At 46.6% G+C, this 19,802-nt stretch overlaps 1 protein-coding gene and 1 long non-coding RNA gene across 3 annotated transcripts in view; one reads left to right on the top strand and one right to left on the bottom strand.

Annotated features, from left to right (window-relative positions):
• LOC144115584 (uncharacterized) overlaps positions 1–19,802 on the bottom strand; it is a 60,693-nt gene that overhangs the window by 24,766 nt on the left and 16,125 nt on the right. The window lies entirely within an intron of this gene.
• LOC144115585 (uncharacterized) lies at positions 2,398–7,868 on the top strand. Of its 2 annotated transcripts, XR_013311463.1 has the most exons (4): positions 2,398–3,428; positions 3,837–3,907; positions 7,458–7,564; positions 7,694–7,868. It is a non-coding gene; the product is annotated as an uncharacterized LOC144115585 (long non-coding RNA). The 2 variants fall into 2 exon arrangements; XR_013311462.1 differs by lacking the exon at positions 2,398–3,428 and having other exon boundaries at positions 3,690–3,907.

Genomic DNA, 19,802 nt, shown 5'->3' with positions numbered 1-19,802 from the left:
TGCTGTAACACTTATGAAATACTCCCCTTCAAGGCTACCGCATGCCTCTTACATGGGGTAAAGTTTAAATCTGCCAAACTAGCTAGTCTGCAAGATGAGACGCCAAGCCTCTGACATCTGGCGATGTGTACCTCCCATGTAATAGAGTGGTTGGAAATGCTCCTTTTTGATGGCATTTCAGTTGCTGGGTGTGGAAGGACCAGATATGAAGGGCAACAACTAGACACCAACTTTTTAAGCAACATCACAATAAGCAATGTGCCTTAGCTTTCCTTCTGTCCAAAAAAGAGTTTCATTTTCTATGTTCTGTGTTCACATAACTGCTTGCATTTGCACATTTTGGCTTGCTGAGAGGTGCTTTCCTCTGTTAAACTACAGTTTTAACTCTGGCCTCAGTCTTCTGCGCCTTCTTAATTTTTTGCTAGCGTTCACCTTAAGTCGCGTACAAACTCACGCAGATCTCCACTTTTCTACGTTTCCAGCTGTCACATCTTCTCTGCCTTCGTCATGTCCACCACTGCATCCAATGTCTTCAAGTCTGCTGTGTATAATCATTTTAATTAATTTGCCTACACATGTATTTATGTTAGTCGCTCTCCTCTTTTCGATGCCAATTGGCCCTGAGAGTAAATAAGTGAAATGGTAGTCTAATCTAGGAGTGAGCAATCACGCATTATGTTGAGTTTATTTTACCACGTTGGCCAGTAGAGAGTGGAAGGAAAAAAAGCTGCTAAGTGGAGCTCGACATGCCTCTCGACCCCTACACTGGAAAGCAGCAGACACCAAGGCATACGTAATCACTAACGACAACAGAACATGACAAGTGTGAAGTAATTCAGTAACGTTCATCGCATTTACCACAGTGCATACTCGCTGCTCAGTAATTTATTACCTCATTAGACATTCTTCAAAGAGAGTGTACAATTATGTGTTTTGTTTGAACATGGCACCACAGTACAATGACAATCATTAACCTTGTGCCAACACAACATAAAATAAACTTCTGCCCAGTAAATGCATTGCTTACAGTGCCACCACGGCACCTGTTTAGAAAATAAGCTCAAAATATTAGTGACATTAAATTTGAGCAGACGGTAATTCCCCCACCCCCTCCCTAAAAAAATGAAAAAGGGTGCTCTTCCAACGGCACGTTTGTACGCTGTAATATTTGCGAGTCCAACTACGTGTGAAATTCCGATATAAATAATTAACGCCAAAGCATTCGGTTGAATGCGAGGCGCCAGGGCGCAGGCAAACAGTAATCGTCTTCGGGTATCCACTGGTGCCACGCCCTGAGGACCACTGCTCGGCGAATACCATTCATGGCCACGTTCACATCCAACAAGCTTGTCACAAACATCACACAGGTGATGATGCAGCAGCAGTTCATTGCTGTTGGCCAGTGCTGAATTTTTTGGCGTGGTAAACGGAATCATCCACCGAAACGCGCGTCGACTGTTACTCGCCAGATTCTTGCAGTCCCACGAGGGAGAGCAGCTTTTCCGTTGACTTCAAGTCCCCTCTTTCGTGCAGGGCCACTGGCATTGTAACGCACATTCTGCATGATCGTTTTACTACGCACCGATGCCGCACGGGACAGCGAGCTGTTGTATGTACACTCCAATGCAGCGTTCCGGCCACACACATACTAAAGACACACAACGCTGTGACATTCCGTGTGTGCTACGAGGATCCACGTTCGACGGCGCGGCGTAGACGGAGACCCGTGACAGCGGCATCATCAATTACCCAGCCATGCTCTTTGAGTGACGACCAGAACAACCGGACCCGCCGCCGCCCCGGGGAAACAGGCTTTATCCTCCCCAATTTCCGGGCACATTCCAGGACAAGGGAGCTGTCAGCGGGCCAGAGCGCGCCGTACCACAGCCGACGCTATGCGCTACCGCGAAGACAACATTCTTTCCCTCCTTCCCCTTTCGACGTGGGCTATCGCCGGGAAGGCACCCACAGCTTCCCGCCGTGCCTCGTGAACAAAAGCGCATTCCCAGAAGGGCCGTGACGGACACCTGTCATGGCGGACAGGCAGTACTCGCCAAGAATGTGGAAAGGCGCTAGTGAATTAGCTCCGAAGAGAGAGCCTGTGTATACTCTCACTTGAGAGAGAGTGGTGGCGTTTTTGTTGTTTATTTAGTTTGTATTGTTAACAGACTCTGGGTTCGAGGCTAAGCCCAACCCAAGGAGTGGTCCCCATCTCGCATGTTATTTTGGATTGGAGAATTGATGCTTTGGGCGGGCCACTGGAAATGACCGCCCTTAGTCCTTTGTTAATCAAGTGCTTAAAAGCGCATGTAAACGGATGCAGTCCAGTCTGAGCTGGGGCTCCATGCTTAGCATGTAATGTGATGCTACTTAGGCACTAACCTGCCCGGTCGATGAGTAAAGTAGTGCAAAGTTTGTTCTTTTGTAAATTCAGTTCTGCTTTTTCCAGTTTAACTCTCTGCATATGTATGTTGTAAAATATGCTCTGCTGTCATCATCTACAAGCTCGCCTCCTGTTCATCTTCCAAGCCGAACGACACTAGAGGAAGGGTTTGTGAACCATCCTCGAAGAAACGGACGACTATTGAAATTCTACTGCATAGACGCTCAGGACGACATCGTTCGCCAAGAGGGCCTTCAGCGCCGAAGCCCGACGGCGTGCAGCTTCTGCCAGCAACCGCTCGAGCCCAACTCCGGAGCCACTCCATCGCCCCCATGAAGTCGTCGGCAAGTAAGCTCGGACGCCCCAGCCTCTGATGTATAATCTTAATCATGTGTAATTATTGAATATACCTGTTTGTTTAAACTGAGCCATACGGTGTCTCTTTGCCTCTCCGTCCCGTGTGGACCTGCGCATTATGGGGGTCATCACAACGCGCAGGACGCACGCAGCGAACACGGAAGAACAAAAACCCATTCCAAAGCGCCTGTTCATTCAACTCCACACTGCGCTAACTGCGCACATGTTTCCGACTGCGGGCTCGGCTATAGCGCTTCGACTTCGCCATGGCTAGCCATGGCCAAGCTGCACTGCCCCAGGTGGTAATAACGTTCATGCAACGAATAGAAAAAACAATATATCAAACGATTCAGGTTGTCAGCTAAATAAGCTGCCCTAAAATTAAATACATCTTATATGTTTTTGCCGTTCTGCGCCTTTGCGACATCAGCGACGTGAGCTTGAGCGCGAATACGCGAATGGCGCTATGAATTTCCCGTGTAACTCCGTAAATTGCAAATGGCGTGGCTGCGCCGCTAACTTTTAGACATGCTTGCAGAGGTAGTCGGTGAGAACAGGTGGAAGTTCAATCGACTGGAATTGCTCAAGGAAAGTAAGCGGCACTGCATTTTTATTGTTTCTGTGCATTGCGAGTGACTTTGGCGGCAGCCACTCGGCAACGTCTCCGGTTTGGCGAACTTGTGAGAAGGTGAGCCTTTTGTTCTCAAATTTTGAAAGCGGTTTTTTTGTTTGTATTGTAACCTTGCGTCTCGTCGCATGTTATGTTCACGATAACATCAGTACAACGTGCATGCGCTTTCTGTCTCTATTTAGAGTAACATTGGTCGATCACCGTAAACTTTTGGATTCGATTAAGCACGAACTGTCCATGTTGGTACTGCGTGTCGAATGTGCTTTGAGATGATTCTGAGCGGGAGATGGTGTTCTGAGAATTTGTGTACTACCAGATATAGTCTAGAGATTTGAAACCATTTATCACACTGAAACAAAGTTGGAAAACTGTTTTGTGTTCATGCATCTGCTGTCCTTAAACTTGACTTTTCGGCAATCATTCGCATGGCTCCTTTGGATCTGGAAAATTGACTACTGTTGCTAGGGGTGCCTGGTAGCAGAGCTCCTGGGGACGCCCAGTGGGTCATTTGTTTGTCCAAGTGCCCAGTACCAAAGGTACCATTCCTGACATTTTTTCCCAGTCCGTTAACCTCATATTCCTTGCAAAGATTACAGTATGTAATCAGGTAGTAAAAAAATTGGTAACTTCTGCATATTTCAGAACAGTTCAGAGAAATGCACATGCAGCATCAGTATTCTCTCGGTAGAATTTCTGAGACCTGGAATAATTTCTTCTAGGACTGTGGCAAGCAGTAGGTCAACTGTACAAAAATTTATTTTCCTCTGGTGCAAAGTAAAGAGTGCAAACGTCATAAGACAAGTCTAGTCTGTTTCATCCTCACTGTATTTGGCCAAAGCATAATATGAAATGCTGTATGTTCTATGCCCTAGTTTCCTTTACTTTGAGCAGTAGATATTGACAGTGAATAGCAAGGCAACTCCACTCGCTGACGGTTTTGCCTTCGGCAGCAAAACAGGGAATACCTTACCCCATGTGTTATCTCGACAGACTCAAAACTGCGATGGACAGCTGCGTCCACAGCTGCTATCACCTCCCAAGTGCATGCGCTCGTAAGACACATAACTCTGGATTGCCATTAACATAGCCTTGCTCATTGCAGTTGCCGATAAACACCTCGTAAGTGGTACTATTATGCACTCTTTTCTTTGGCACTATGTATGAGCTTCTGTTCTCGCACTTTCTAGAAATAATGCATGCAGTTTTGAAGTGCGAAAAGGGAATTTACGTGTAACTATATTGTCATGTCAGTATGTTACAGCCAAATTGTACATTGATGTCAGTGCTGGTGGTTTCTTTTCATTATTTTAAGAGAATGTTATAATTTTACCTATATCAAATAATAGCCCTCACTAATTAGCTGATTTTGTCATGTCCAGTATTTTGATATGCTAAGCCACCAAAGCATGATTCAGAATGTTGTCAGAACTAAAGGCACTGAGTCTTTCGTGTCAGTAAAAAATGTGCTTTATACCCCTGTCACATGGCATTCCTCGAAGGCCTTTCCAGCAAAGGCACCATTTTTCACCAAAGAAGCGAAAGCTTAAAGGAGCAGCGATGCAGCTACACGGTGCAGCCCAAAGGTGAAAGTCGTTCAGGCTGAGCACCCGCTGCTATACTCGAGGTGGCTGAAGTGAGTGTTCTAAAATTAAAGTGGTGTATTCTGTTCATTCGTTGAGCTTTGAGAATTTTTTTATTCTGATTGCTTCCTTAAAAGTACTGCAACAGCTACTCTCATCAGCAGGAGCAGGTTTTGTACGTGTATTGCCTTGGCCACCATGGGCGCTCGGTGTTGCCGCAACACTTTCACTGTCTTGAAATTTGAACATAAAACATAAACACCCGTACAAAAACCAAAGCCAGACACACCTTTCGTATTTGAAAAAAATGTTTTCAAACATTATTAGCTTATCTATTTTTTTTATTGCTTTTACTTTTTGACTTTGGATGGTACTGCGATCACAGCTTCTCGAATGCTGTGTCTTCGGGCTCCGAAGGTCTCGGTTGAGCGCCTTCGCCTCCAAGGCCCTTAGCGACAAAGGCGCAACATTTGTACCGGGTAGCTGCACTCCTTACGCCTTTGGATATGATTCTCCAAGGCCTTTGCGGTGCCCGTGTGACAGGGTATTAGTGTGGTATGGCTGCTTGAACACCTGTCCCTGGTATCTCACAAACTGAATAAGGAAGGGAAAAGCCTCAGGGTGCTTGCCGACGTTTCGACAAGAGTACTTGTCTTTGTCTGGCAAAGTGTTCATCATTGGTGGGGTTTAAATAAGGTTTTCACTTCGAGGCGAAAGGCCTGTTGTGCGGAACGAGGGTGCGATATGGGAAGGGCGTTACGATGGGTAGCGTGAACCTTGACCAGGCATGATAGCTGCTAAAGAAGATTAACCGGTTGACCTGCAAAACTGTGAAAACAAAAAAGCCCAATTCAGTAGAAACGAATCTCGGGGTATGGAGTGTGCAGAGTGGGCTTGAATGGCTTTATGTCCAGCCGCAACAGGTGGCTTGATATGGCTGGATGCCTTTTCCTGAAAAACTAGGATAAAGGAATTAAGCAGCATGGCAGAATAAAATACCAGGGGGGGGGGGCAAAATAATTTGAAGGAAAAAGAGAAAATGAGGGCAGGTTCGGAGAAAAGGCAAAAAGAAGGGGGAGGGGGAGGAGTATGGCAGCCAAGGTTCCGAGAAGTGATGTCAGGAGGTGCAGGGCGTAAGGTTAAAGTATAACGATAAATTAAAGAAAGCAGGAAAGGAGGTCGAAATTATGGGTTGGGACACCTCTGACCATGTGCAAGGCCTTTTCAAATAATTATGCCAATTCCGGAATGTACAGAGCTGGCCACATTTATTGCAAACATGTGAGCGCATGGCCGCACTTTTTAGAGGTCCACTGTGTGCGGCGCAGCCACTCATCGCTGCAAAATGGCGCAAGAGGAGATGCACCTGGATGTGGTGCTTCGTGTCATGTTACACTTCGATGTGTGGCAATGTCAGACACAGTGGCCCAAAGAGCACAGCCATGTGCTCGCGTGTTCGCACTAAGAGTGGACAACCCTGTACTTGATTCTAAGTTTCCTCTGTATATGTTGACCCCAGACGAAAACAAGTTATCTTGTCGAAACGGCAAGCACCCTGAGATTTTTCCTTCCCTTGTTCGCTTTTTGAGTGTCAAGAAACCATCTGCCTACTGTCTCTGTACCATGCACTCCACATCTTGTACGGTTATCTTTGTATGTATACACCAGTGATAAATCATGAAGGAAATCAAGGGATTTGTATTTGTATTGCTTAACACTTACTTTAAAGCTATATCATGAGGGTATAGTTGAAAATGTGCTACGGGGGCTTGGTTGTGTGTCGTGACTGGTTTCTCTTTATCAGGGCTACTTGACAGCCACCATGAAACGCAGGCTTTTGAAAAGTCGTTCCTCAAATAAAAGAGCGTTTCCACTGTTACAATGGAAATGTTATTTGCTAAAAACTTCAATCATTGCAGTTCAGGGATTGATATTTTTCAAATAACTAACCTGAAGTTCAAAACCTGCAGAAGGAACTATGTAACTTCTTTCCTGCCTTAAAAACCCAGTACTTATTTGCCAGTTTCAGCAAGCAGAGGTCTGTTTCATGGCACATACTTTCCACTACCTTGCATGAAAATTGTGCAGTACAGGCCCACCATAAAACTAGGGGCATAGTATACTGCTTGTATGGAACTACTTTGGCGTTAGAGCATGCATAGCATGGTCTTAAAGTTATTCTTTTCATTTGCAACTGGTTCCTTAAAGACCTATTCTGGCAAAAGGCATTTAGCAAAATTATCTTCCTCTGAATGCTTCTAAGGATAACTTTAGTTCATTCAGGAAAATATATATTGACAATATCTCTTAAAGGCACGATTGTCCATATTAGCTCTTGTTACCTCACAGTATTTAGTTTTGTGCCTCCAGCATCACTGACTTGCATCATATGTTAAATAGAGTAGTAAAAAGCTCGCTGTTAGTTTAAACCACAACTCATGATTGGGCTGTGCACTTTTTGTTGTGTTACATGAAATATACTTTTGTATGAAACAATTTCTTTCAGCTGCACCTCACATGATTCAAATTCCACCAGAAGAAAGGCTGCAGCACAACATTGCTCACCACCTGTTGCTTTCCCAGCACATAACATGCCATAACAGCACATAGCAGGTAAGATGTGAACAAAAACAGTGCACGTATATGTTCCATACATGCATTTTGTGTACTACCAACACTATGATATGATTAACAATGTCATGCAAGAGAGAGCACACAAATCATTTTTTGTATATATTGCAGCATGGTTATTTCAAGTTTTAAACTGGCCATTGAAACGACCCATTGTATCACCGCTGGTTACCCGGTGGCACTAGGGATCGAACTCCGCACCTCCTGCTTGCGAGGCAGATGCTCGGACCACTAGGCCACTCCTGCGGTCCCCCCACTGATGTTGCTTACACCAGGTGCTGTTAAAGCCCCGGTATGTATGTTAAATGCATTTTAGAAAACCATTCACTTCCAAAGTACCATTTCATTTTTATAGCAAAACCACAGTTCGTCTAGCTAGACAAACCTGCTGCATACAAGCCAGCAGAAGGGTTGCACGTACATGCTTCGTTAGGAAAACATAAAAATCAAGCAGAGCCTGCCCTTCATGGTGCATTATACCCTGATTTTGAGCAATGATCAAGATAGGCACATGGTCATTTCATTGAACATTTGCATGATACATTCGTAGAATCGAAAAGACAAGTACTATTGCAAAATCTTCAAACAGTGTTTATTCTCTGAGAAAACATCATGAAAAATGTGTTGGATTAGTTATGGTGCACATTGTATGGGGAAAGGGGCTCCCACTTTGTGAAAGGCTTAAGGGCACAGGGTAAGCCCTATACTTCCCATGCATTTTAGGCCATGTTGAGGTACATGTTTCTCACTAACTAATAACAATAGCCTAATAATGCATATATCATTGTTTGCCAAATTTTGTGCTCTTTTTACTGAAGTAGAATATTTGAATTGTGTTGAAAATTCGATTTTTAATAAAATTTTTTCCGGTAGTACACAAACCTGGCCTTTCTTTGCGCATTTCAAAATTCATAACAGAATAACTGCTCAGTGAAATTGCTTAATTCTAGTTCAGTAGTTGGCAACACTTATGTAGATGATTGCAAAAAAAAATCAGCCGTCTGTCTTGAAAGGCATTGGAAATAATGGTACCTTTGTAAGAAAAAACACTGTTTTGAGATAATAGAGCGTAAAGAGAAAAAAGATGTGAAAAACCATTTTTTATTCGCAGAAACGCCTTCATAGTAATTGGTTTAATAGCCCCCTGCTTCGTAGTCACTGTCGCCGTCATTTTTTCGCTTTTCGGCTTGTCGTTCTGACTGTCGGGCCTCTTTTGTAAGCTGTCGTGTTGCTCGGCCCGCAAAGTACATGCGCTTATGGTCAGCTTCCCTCAGCCACTTGATGGTGTTGCTCCCTGGGTTCAATCCACACGCCTTCAAAACGTTGGCCCGTGCGATGCTACCATTATTAAATGAAAGAACAGCATCCAGTGTTGCCATCCGTAGGGTCCGAAGCCTAACAAACACTTTCTTTGGCGCGCGTTCCCAAACAACATGGTTGAACGACTCATTTGCATTTTGAGTTCGCCCATGCAGGCACTTCTCTAGGAGCTCAGCCTTCGATAGCTCCCTATAAATGGGTTTGATAGCCTCCAAGACAGATGCAGGCAGACTCTCCTTGTGGAAAAATGGCTTGCCCTCTGACTGACTTCTTTTGAAGGCACACCACGTATCAGGTCCCTTTGGGCAAAGTCCATGGCATGGGTCATCGTCTGTGGCCGATAAGTGGAAGAAGGTTGCCCAAACGGCCTTTCGCATTTCATCCAGGTTTCCTACATTTCTTCTGATGGCCAAACCATAGTACGTCTGGAGCTTGTCTATTACTGCATCAGTCAGTCGGCCTCGGCCCGAGAGGCTCTTTCCATCAGAGAGTTTTCCTGCTTTGTTTCCTTTTTTTAGCCTTCGTAACCTTGTGCCCATCCTTTTTTGCACGTGCCCTATGCACTCAACCTTGGATATTTCAACGGAATCACCATATGGCATTTGTGCCTTCACAGCCATAAAAGCCTTGCTGTCACCATCCCCAAGGTATTTGACGTATCGAACGCCGTGAAGCTCCTCACTCCTGCCGAAAATTTTCAGTGCTCCTGCGACTTCCATTTCACCGCTGGTGCCTTGGTAGTTGCTTTGGCACACCTCTCTATGAAGGGGGTCACTGTTTGTACCCTTGATGCTGCACTTTGGACAACGTTTAGACAAAACCTCCACATCCAGCACTTTCCCAGAGTCTACACTGGTCGCAGAGACTATGCCGTTATTGGAAGTATGGCCTCGCTTCTGCCAGCTTCCATCAAGAGCAACTGCGATGTCTTTATCCCCCTCATTCAGCTGCACAGCTTCGTCAGCTGCCCTTTTTATCGACTCCTGAGCAGCAGCTTCGATGTGACCTAGAAGCTCTTGATTGTATTTCGCAAACTTTGTCGGCGGCTTAGGAAGGTTTAGCATAGCACAGAGTATATTTCCTGCAGCCATTCCCTTACCAATGAACCTCAAGCCATACACTAACCTGAGGTTGGCTTCATAGAGGCCAGAAGTAGTTTTCTTCTGCGTCTCAAATCGTTGTGCGGCACTACACACTTCACAGTTCAAACTGTAAACGCTTGCAACGCCTACCCGTTTTGTCAATATTTCGATGAGCTCAACACTTCCACCGCACTCTCTGCACACACAAATTTGTGTAATTGCGGCACAAATGCCGTCCATGTCCATTAAGGCATATTGGCTGCTGCTCTGTAGCACATCCTCTTCCTGGAAGCACAGAGAAAATCTTGAAAGCTTCGATGTCGAGGAGCTGACGCGTTCGGCGTTCGGGATCTCATTCGGTCGTGGACATCCTTTTGCTTTTTCACGATGAGCGTAGCGGTTGCCGTGAAATTCACGCCTGACGAAGGCCTTCTTTGCCCTGGGCATCTCAACTTATCAGCAGCAACCAACACCGGCACAATTTACAATACTGATCGAAAGGGATAGCACTCGGACGCAGCTGCATGAAGGTTGCAGAAACGTGGAAAAAACGTGCAAAGCGTCTCAGGACAGTCTTGGCTAAAAAAGAGGAGCTGTACAATAGTTGCCAGACAATTTTTATATGTAGCTGATTTTAGACAAGTTTTGAAATCAGGTGGTGGACTTTTTGGTTGAAAAAATTGACGTTAATCCTGAAAGGGGGCGTGGCCGCTCACTACTTGGTTTCGGAAAAAGCGTTTTTCAGCCGTAAATATGGCTTTCTGAGGAAAGTGCGATCATGGAACATGTGTAGAAAGAATTGAACTTCTAAAATTCCAAAAGAAAAAAAAAACGATTTTTTTTCTAATTTTACCTTACCCTGTGCCCTTAATTTTGGAATAACGACAGCGTTTAGGCTAGTTGGGTTACCATGTTTAGATAGCGGATGTGCTCAAAAAGACACTGGAAGTAAGTGCACTGCGTGGAAATCTCTTTCTGTATCCTTGTCTTTTTGAGCGCTTTCACGATCTAAACTTAATTTTGCAAGAGAGCAAGGAAAATGAAATATTTAAATTCTGATAATTAAGGATAAAAGATCATGTTTCATTGTGTTGCTTAAAGTGTACATTGTATCGCTATTGCTGTATTGCAGCACTTCTGTAGTGGCCTTGCATTGCAGCCTCGACTTTTGTTTATATAATAGGCAGTCCTTTTTTTCATTCGATTGCATCACTTTAGGAGTTACTACAGAGTTGCGTGGTAGCGAACTCTAAGATTAACGGTTTGCATTATTACGCCAGCATAACTTGCTAAGTGTTTCACTGCAGTCTTGTTACTAGAACAGCCTCTTGAAAGTATTCAGCCTGGTGGTCATTGAGGGTTACTGTTCACATATCAAAATACCGGATCAGCTGTATACTCTTTACAGCTACCAGAACTATGGTGCATTTCATGACATGCGGGCTGAAGAGTGCTGGAGCACCAGACTGGGGATTTGGATGAAACAATTTTCAAATGTGTGCTCGGTATCACGCTGTTTTGTTCCAGTTGTGGAGAGGTTTTCTTTTCATATTTGTTCTGTCAAACATTTAAATTTTGGGCAATATGTTGTTGCCTTTATCTTGTGTTCTCTTTGTTGTTGAGGTTTAGTATTTTTGGCACAAGCACTCCACTCTATTACTTTTCAGTATAATTTAAAATTTGTAGGGCACGTCATGAAGAATAAAACTTCTACTTGAATATTCTGCATGTGTTTATGTTCTCATTGTTGATATAAAAACTTAGTTGAGACAGCTTGTATTTTAGCTATGGCTAGAATTTTTAAGAGAGCCTCAGTAACATAATCACATGACCAACACAAACTCGGTATTATTGTTTTTGCAATGAAAAACAGTTTTAAAATAGTTATTAACAGCTGTCAGTGTAGGACTGGCCTAAAATGTTTTGTGCTCTATGTAGCTCTTCTCTGAGGCAGGATTAATTCATCTGCACCTGCAGCCTGATACCGCCAAGATACCAATTCTTGGGTGAACTTATGATTTTTTTTTCACTGAGCAAACTTGCATCATCTTGAAGCATGGAACTTGAGCTGATTCTTAACAGCTGTAGTGTAGCGAATTTCATTATCCTCATTGCTTAGTTTACATTCACCTCAGGACAATGGCCTTTTCCAGTTTAATTATCTGTGTCTTGCATCAGCTACATGCCACACTATCAGAAATCACCTAATCTTATCTAGTGAGCTTATAATCAGCTATCTCCTGCTATATTTTCCTTATCGTGAAATTCATTTTCTTGCAATGCACAAGCTGTTTCCTGGCGTGGTGCTCAGCTTATCTGGAATGAAATGCTTGGGAAATGGGTCTCTGATTTCACCTTGAGTAGACGAAATTAACTTGTTCTAAGGCACTTTTTGGCCACAGATGCCCTTGTGCCATTAAAATCCATCAAATTCATTCTGTTGCCCTAAGATACCATTGGTGATTCATTTTCTGCATTGTATGCCCTGGCCAGATCCATTTTCTCGAGTCCAGGATCCAGATTCCGAATGAGCCCGTCCGCAGTTACGTCGAGGAGATGAAGCGCCTATTTCGCCGCACCGATCCCGGGATGACCGAGGAAAAGAAAGTTCAGTTTTTAATGCGCGGCGTAAAAGAACAACTCTTTGCAAGCCTCGTCCGCCAGCCGCCAAAAACAGTCGAGGAGTTCATGCAAGAAGCCTGCACGATTGAGAAGACCCTCGACGTCCGAGCTCGGCAGTACAATCGTCCTTCCTCTGCCTGTGCAATCCGTTCGGACACGCCGGCCACCACCAGCGACAGCTTGCGGGAAGTTATCCGCGAAATCGTCCGAGAGGAGCTACGCCGATTACTGCCATCTTCCCCACAGCCACAAGCAGCGACTCTGATGGATGTGGTACGGGAAGAAGTGCAACAGGCACTTGACACCACGACGGCCACAGAACCCCAGGCCATGACCTACGCCGCTGCAGTAAGGACTGCTCAGCCCCAGCGACAACCCCCACGTCCTCCCCGAGGTGAGCCAATTGTTCCACAACGCCGCCTCCCAGCCCCCGCCCGCCCAGCCTATGACCGACGCTCAAGCCCCAGGAAATGCGACGCCTGGAGGACTTCCGACAACCGGCCATTGTGCTTCCATTGCGGTGAGGCCGGCCATATTCTTCGTCACTGCCCGTACCGACGTATTGGTCTTCGAGGATTTTCCGTTAATGCCCCACGACCACGCTTCGGACAACGTCCGCAGGAAATCGACGAGTACCTGCGTCGAGAAGAGCCCACGCCGTACCGCTTTTCGCGCTCACCATCGCCGTCAACCTCGTGCTTTGCGTCGCCACGCCGCAGCTACGCAGCAGCGGTACGAGGAAGGTCTCCCAGCCCCCGTAGGGGAAACTAAAGGCAGCAACCTCTGGAGGTGAGGTTGCTCACGAGCTAAACGCCGAAGATCCTCCACCGACCACGCCCCACGAAGACGCTGCACCCGCGACGCCGCATGAAGAACTGACACTCGCTGCACCGACGCCGCACACAATGAGAACCTCGACCACGACGCAAGCTACCTTGAAATCGACGCCACCACCCAGAGGAGCTTCGACCACACGCCCAACCCGTGACTCGCATACGCGACGAAGCCGTGACCCGACGCCGAGAGCGACATGCAATGCAAGAGCCAGGACCTCCGACCTAGAAGTGACTATCGACGGCCGGAAAGTTACCGCTCTAGTCGACACAGGAGCCGATTACTCCGTGATGACTGGAACATTCGCTGCGCATCTGAAAAAAGTCACAACGGCTTGGGACGGCCCACAAATTCGCAACGCAGATGGCCACCTCATTACGCCATCAGGACGATGTACAGTGCAAGTGACTGTCAAAGGACATACCTATCCTGCGACCTTTGTTGTGCTACCGCAATGCTCCCGAGAAGTGATCTTGGGTATGGATTTCCTTGATGAGCATCAAGCGATCATCGACCTGCGATCCAAGCTGATCACGCTTTCGACGGAAGAAGCCATCGCTTCGATGAAAACTCGGGAAAATCTCGTTGCCCTAAGTGTCCTGGAGGAAGAAGTGAGCGTCCCACCCCGTTCAAGTGTTATCGTGACCATAGGCGCCACGAAAGCCATTAACGCTGAAGCCATCATCGAGGGGAACATGCAGTTGCTTCTAGACCGAGGAATCAGCATCGCAAGAGGCATCGCACATTTCCGCAATGGCCAGGCCGAAGTACTGCTGACTAACTTCAGCGAAGAATACCGGCATATTAACAGAGGAACGACGATTGCTTTCTTCGACGAAATATCTGACGTACGAGACTCCTTCGCCCTCTCCGACCCCTCCGCAGAAGATTCACCTGACCAGGAGAACTCGCCCACTTTCGACATCAACCCAGCCCTGCACCAGAACAGACAAGACCAGATCCGCAATCTGCTTCAAAGCTACAGTGAGTGTTTTTCGACATCGCCGAAGGTGCGACAGACGCCAATTGCCAAGCATTGCATTATAACGGATCAACACGTCCGACCTCTCCGTCAAAGCCCCTACCGTGTGTCACAACGAGAACGAAAAGCCATCCGGGACCAAGTCGAAGAAATGCTTCGCGACGACGTCATCCAGCCTTCAAACAGCCCATGGGCGGCACCGGTTATTCTAGTGAGAAAGAAAGACGGCGCACTTCGATTCTGCGTGGATTACCGCCGCTTGAACAACATAACAAAGATGGACGTCTACCCCCTCCCCCGCATCGACGACACACTGGACCGCCTCTGCAACGCCAAATATTTCTCATCGATGGACCTCAAGAGTGGCTACTGGCAAATTGAAGTCGACGAAAGAGATCGCGAGAAGACAGCATTCATAACTCCGGATGGGCTGTTTGAGTTCAAGGTGATGCCATTAGGTCTCTGTTCTGCACCGGCGACGTTTCAGCGAGTAATGGATACAGTGCTGGCAGGCCTGAAGTGGCAAATTTGTCTGGTATATTTAGATGATGTCGTTGTTTTCGCCTCGAACTTTGAAGAGCACCTCAAAAGACTTCGAACAGTACTAGACGCCATCAAGTCGTCTGGCCTAACCTTGAAGGCAGAGAAGTGCCACTTTGCCTACGAAGAGCTACTGTTTCTAGGCCACATCGTTAGCAAGGAGGGAGTACGCCCGGACCCGCAGAAAACAGCTGCTATTGAACAGTTTCCACCGCCGGCCGATAAGAAAGCAGTGCGCAGATTTCTCGGACTGTGCGCATATTACCGACGATTTGTGAAAAACTTTTCGCGCATCGCCGAGCCCCTGACCCAACTGACGAAAACAGACGTGCCATTTAAATGGGAAGCGCCGCAGGCAGAAGCCTTCAAGGAACTTCAGCGTTGTTTACAGTCCCCACCGATCCTCGCGCATTTTGATGAAAACGCCGATACTGAAGTTCATACCGACGCAAGCAGCGTGGGCCTAGGTGCCGTTCTCGTTCAAAAAAGTGACAGGCTGGAGGTCATTGCATACGCTAGCCGTTCCCTTTCCAAGGCCGAGGCTAACTATTCGACAACTGAGAAGGAGTGCCTTGCCATCATCTGGGCTACGTCGAAATTCCGCCCCTACCTCTATGGACGGCCGTTCGCTGACCACCACGTGCTCTGCTGGCTTGCCAATTTGAAGGATCCCTCTGGCCGACTCGCTCGATGGAGTCTGCGTCTCCAGTATTTTGACGTCACCGTCGTTTACAAGTCCGGACGCAAGCACTCTGACGCCGATTGCCTCTCACGAGCCCCTGTAGATGCAACGCCGCCGGACGACGATGAGGACGCCTTCCTGGGACCCATCAGCGCAAGCTCTTTTGCTCAGCAGCAACGCTCGGACCCCAACCTAAAAGGCCTCATCGAGTACCTGGAAGGCAAAGTTTCTTCACCCCCCGCTTCATTCAAGCGAGGACCGTCTTCCTTCTGTGTGCAGAATGAGGTCCTTGTGAAGAAGAACTTTACAGCGAACAAAACAGCCTACCTCCTTGTTGTACCTACTTGTCTCCGCGAAGAAGTTCTACAGGCTTCACACGACGAGCTGACAGCTGGACATCTCGGGTTTACTCGCACCTTCCGCCGCATTCAAGACAAGTATTACTGGCCCCGACTGTCTGCCGATGTCGCACACTATGTGAAAACATGCCGAGATTGTCAGCGACGAAAGACTCCTCCCACACGACCAGCAGGATTTCTGAACCCCATTGAACCTCCCTCAAGGCCCTTTCAGCAGATTGGCATGGACTTGCTTTGCCCTTTTCCAACGTCAACATCTGGAAATAAGTGGATCATCATAGCGACCGACTACCTGACCCGCTACGCCGAGGCGAACGCCCTACCGAACGGAACAGCAGCAGAAGTCGCCAAATTTTTCGTGGAGTGCGTTCTTCTTCGACACGGTGCCCCCGATGTGCTCATCACGGACAGAGGAACAGCATTTACGGCGGAACTAACGCAAGCCATCCTGCGCTACAGCCAAACCAGCCACCGGAAGACAACTGCATACCATCCGCAGACCAACGGACTGAACGAGCGCCTGAACAAAACCATCGCCAATATGCTCGCTATGTATGTCGATGCCGAATATAAAACCTGGGATGTCATCCTGCCTTACGTCGTCTTCGCCTACAACACCGCAGTGCAGGAGACCACCCAGATGACGCCTTTTAGGCTCGTCCATGGCAGGGAGGCCACGACCACGCTAGACGCCATGCTGCCCAACGTTACAGAAGAAGAGAACGTCGACATTGCCGCCTACCTTCAACGCGCAGAAGAAGCTCGAAGGCTTGCCCGATTACGGATCAAAGATCAGCAGCGGACCGACTCCAGACGCTACAACCTACGAAGACGCAACGCGGAATACAAGCCAGGAGACCAAATCTGGGTGTGGATGCCCATTTGCCGCCGTGGATTGAGTGAAAAGCTTTTGCGCCGCTATTTCGGCCCGTACAAGGTTCTTCGTCGGCTGGGTGAACTGGATTATGAAGTCATCCCTGACGCAATGAATGCATCCCAGCGACGCCGCGTACGACCAGAAGTTGTCCATGTAGTCCGTCTGAAGCCGTATTATGAGCGCTAAAGGCCACTGCATTTCCATGGTCTATTTTCGCAAGATCCGTTTGTTTTCCTTACTAGTCGCATTATTTGTTTTAATGCATCCGGTCGATGCTTCTTTGAAAGAGGAGTAATGCCGCGAATATTTGCAGTGTGTTCGTTTTTCAAATCTGCCGCCACATCGCTTTATCGCTTCGTTTGCGACGCAAGACGCGACTAGATTTATCTCGATTGATCGCAGCCAGGCAGAGCTGATTCTACGTTGTTCCGGAATGTTCTAGTAACTTTGCACTCTTTATCTCGAAAGTTCGCTATCAGCTTTAAATTGAGCACGGCCGACAGCGGCGGGCATTCTGTTCGATGACCGCCGAGCACGCTTGTCGCTTCGCCACCGCCGAGTGATTCAGTCCATTTTGGGTGCAAGTCAGCCCAATAAACAGTTTTCTTTTAGAAGACCCTTTCGCCCGTCTTGATCGCTGCTTCGACTGCCATCACCACTACGTGACATCATACTACCAGAGTTTCCTATACTTTTACACAGGATTTTTAAGGGGATAGTCTGTGTGTTCAATACAGGCGATAATTCGAAATAGTATGCAGGCTCGGTATATCTGGGCTCAAGTGAGTACTCTTCCCCGAGGAGGAACCATGAAAGCATTACACATTTGCAGCAATGACAAACCGAAGGTACCTGCATTCCTTGTCCCTGAAGAAGGCACCGTAAACCGTATATTTCCTACCATTCATTGGCATAAGAAGCCCTAACCACCAACATCATGCAGCCATTTCCTAATTCAAGCACTCAAATAATTTGTATTAAGGTGTGTCAGGGTTAAACTATTCAATGTTCACAGTGTTTAGCCCACGGTAAGCGTTTGGCATTCGCACACAGCAAATAAGCCATCTGTACAAGCTTTCAGCAGTTAGGCACAGTCACACCTCTTTGTATGGAGCAGTTAGATGTGGAAATTGAAAAGTAAAGAAAAAAAGAAGAAAAGGCGTTGACTATCGATTTATTATCCCCTTTGTTTCATAACCAAGCATTGTTTCTTGAACTGCTCCCCAGCAAGAAATGCTAGCCCTAATCTTGTCCTGCAGCTTCCAGGTTGGCATCAGTGAAAATGCAGTGTGAACTTTCCCATTTCAATCCAACCAAATATCCAGTTACTACCATATTTCCTTGCATTACTAACCCACTTTTTTTCCAGAAAAGTTGACATCACTTTGGGGGGAGGGTTCAATACGTGAGGAAAGAATTTGACAGATATTTTTGCAAGAGTAGAAATTTCACATCATACACCTGCCTGCCCGGCCACCCACCAGCTCACCCATCTGTCCATCCAGCAATCATGAACAAAGCACGCAGTAGGCCATGCTCATGTTGCCGGTGTTAAGCACTGTTCACTTAGAAAGCTGTTTGCTGCATCATGACGCGATGCAACGATTTTGTGATAGTCGGCGCAGTGAAATAAAAAGTGCACATACTGAACACTGGCCCTGAAGGTCAGATGTGCGTTTTTTACACAAGGTTAAAAAACTTGCGGGACGGTTACGAGAGTGTAATGCAAATGTATAAGTGTTAGCTGTAGTGTGAGAGGAGTTAGACATTTTCGCTCATGATTTCGAGCTTGCCAAATCGCTTCAGGGTCTGAAGGTTCTGCTTCCTCCATAGCATTTCAGTGTAGAGGATGTTTTATAGCATTATGGCTTAAACCGCTATGTTCCCTCTAATGCTCGAGCATTAGCCGACTTTCTAACCATACACCGGAGCAGCCAGGAGCACAATAGTGCGCCGAGCAAGCCACCACCACTGGCGCTCCTGACAAGAGCACACAGCGTCTTGGCGCTCTGCCATGTTATCCAAGTGGGTCATCTCCACAGGAGCTGTCATCAAAAGATAAACACGCTCTGATGTTATTGGCGCGCATCACCTGGAGCGCTGTCAAGGTCTGCACTACGGATGGCATGAAATCGTGGATTGCACTAGGAAAAGGTGACGCTTAAAGAAAAAAGAAAATTCTCAACGACAAAATTGGTGGGTGAGCTTATTATGCGAGTGGATTCATTACACAAGTAAATACGGTAACTGCACTATTATCTGGTTATGCCACTCACACCAGCTTACTAATCATAGCAACTAGTTCTTTCAACCTATCAATATGGCCCATGTCCAGAAAAAATAACAGGCTGCCGCAACATCTCATTTTAACAGCTTTCCGAGCACGCGTGTGCGCACGCACACACACAACTCTGTGTGAAATTAAAGGGACTCTGAAATGATTTTGATGGCCATATTCTAAAGCAACAAATTTTACAGGTGGTCTTTGTGAACATTCAAGTCAAATTTAAAAGCTGCTCATAATTGATTAGGGCAACACAACACTGTGCTTGCTTAGCTGCCCCAACCCCAATGACGTGAATGGTCAATCTGGCCAAGCCTTCTCATAGGATGTGCCCAAATGGTGCTTGGCTGGGTGCAGTCCCGACCTGTTCTTTATCTTTTTTTTTCTGGCACATCATCATGTATGATTTCAGGGGGAGAGGAGGAGCCCCATTTCTAATCACCAATATCTTCGGTGTTAAAGAAGCTAGCTTAAAACTTTTTATGGTGCGCTGATGAGCGATGGAACACCAATTCCTCATGCGCTATTCCTAACTTAGTAAATACCATTTCATGGCCCCTTTGAAGAAAAAAAAAACGAACATTACGGAACTTCAGTACAAAAGCCATTCCGTACTAAGAACAAAAACTAAATTTAAA

This window comes from Amblyomma americanum, chromosome 1, assembly GCF_052857255.1.
Source record: "Amblyomma americanum isolate KBUSLIRL-KWMA chromosome 1, ASM5285725v1, whole genome shotgun sequence".
Taxonomy (NCBI): domain Eukaryota; kingdom Metazoa; phylum Arthropoda; class Arachnida; order Ixodida; family Ixodidae; genus Amblyomma; species Amblyomma americanum.
This window is presented reverse-complemented; position numbering and strand designations above follow the sequence as displayed.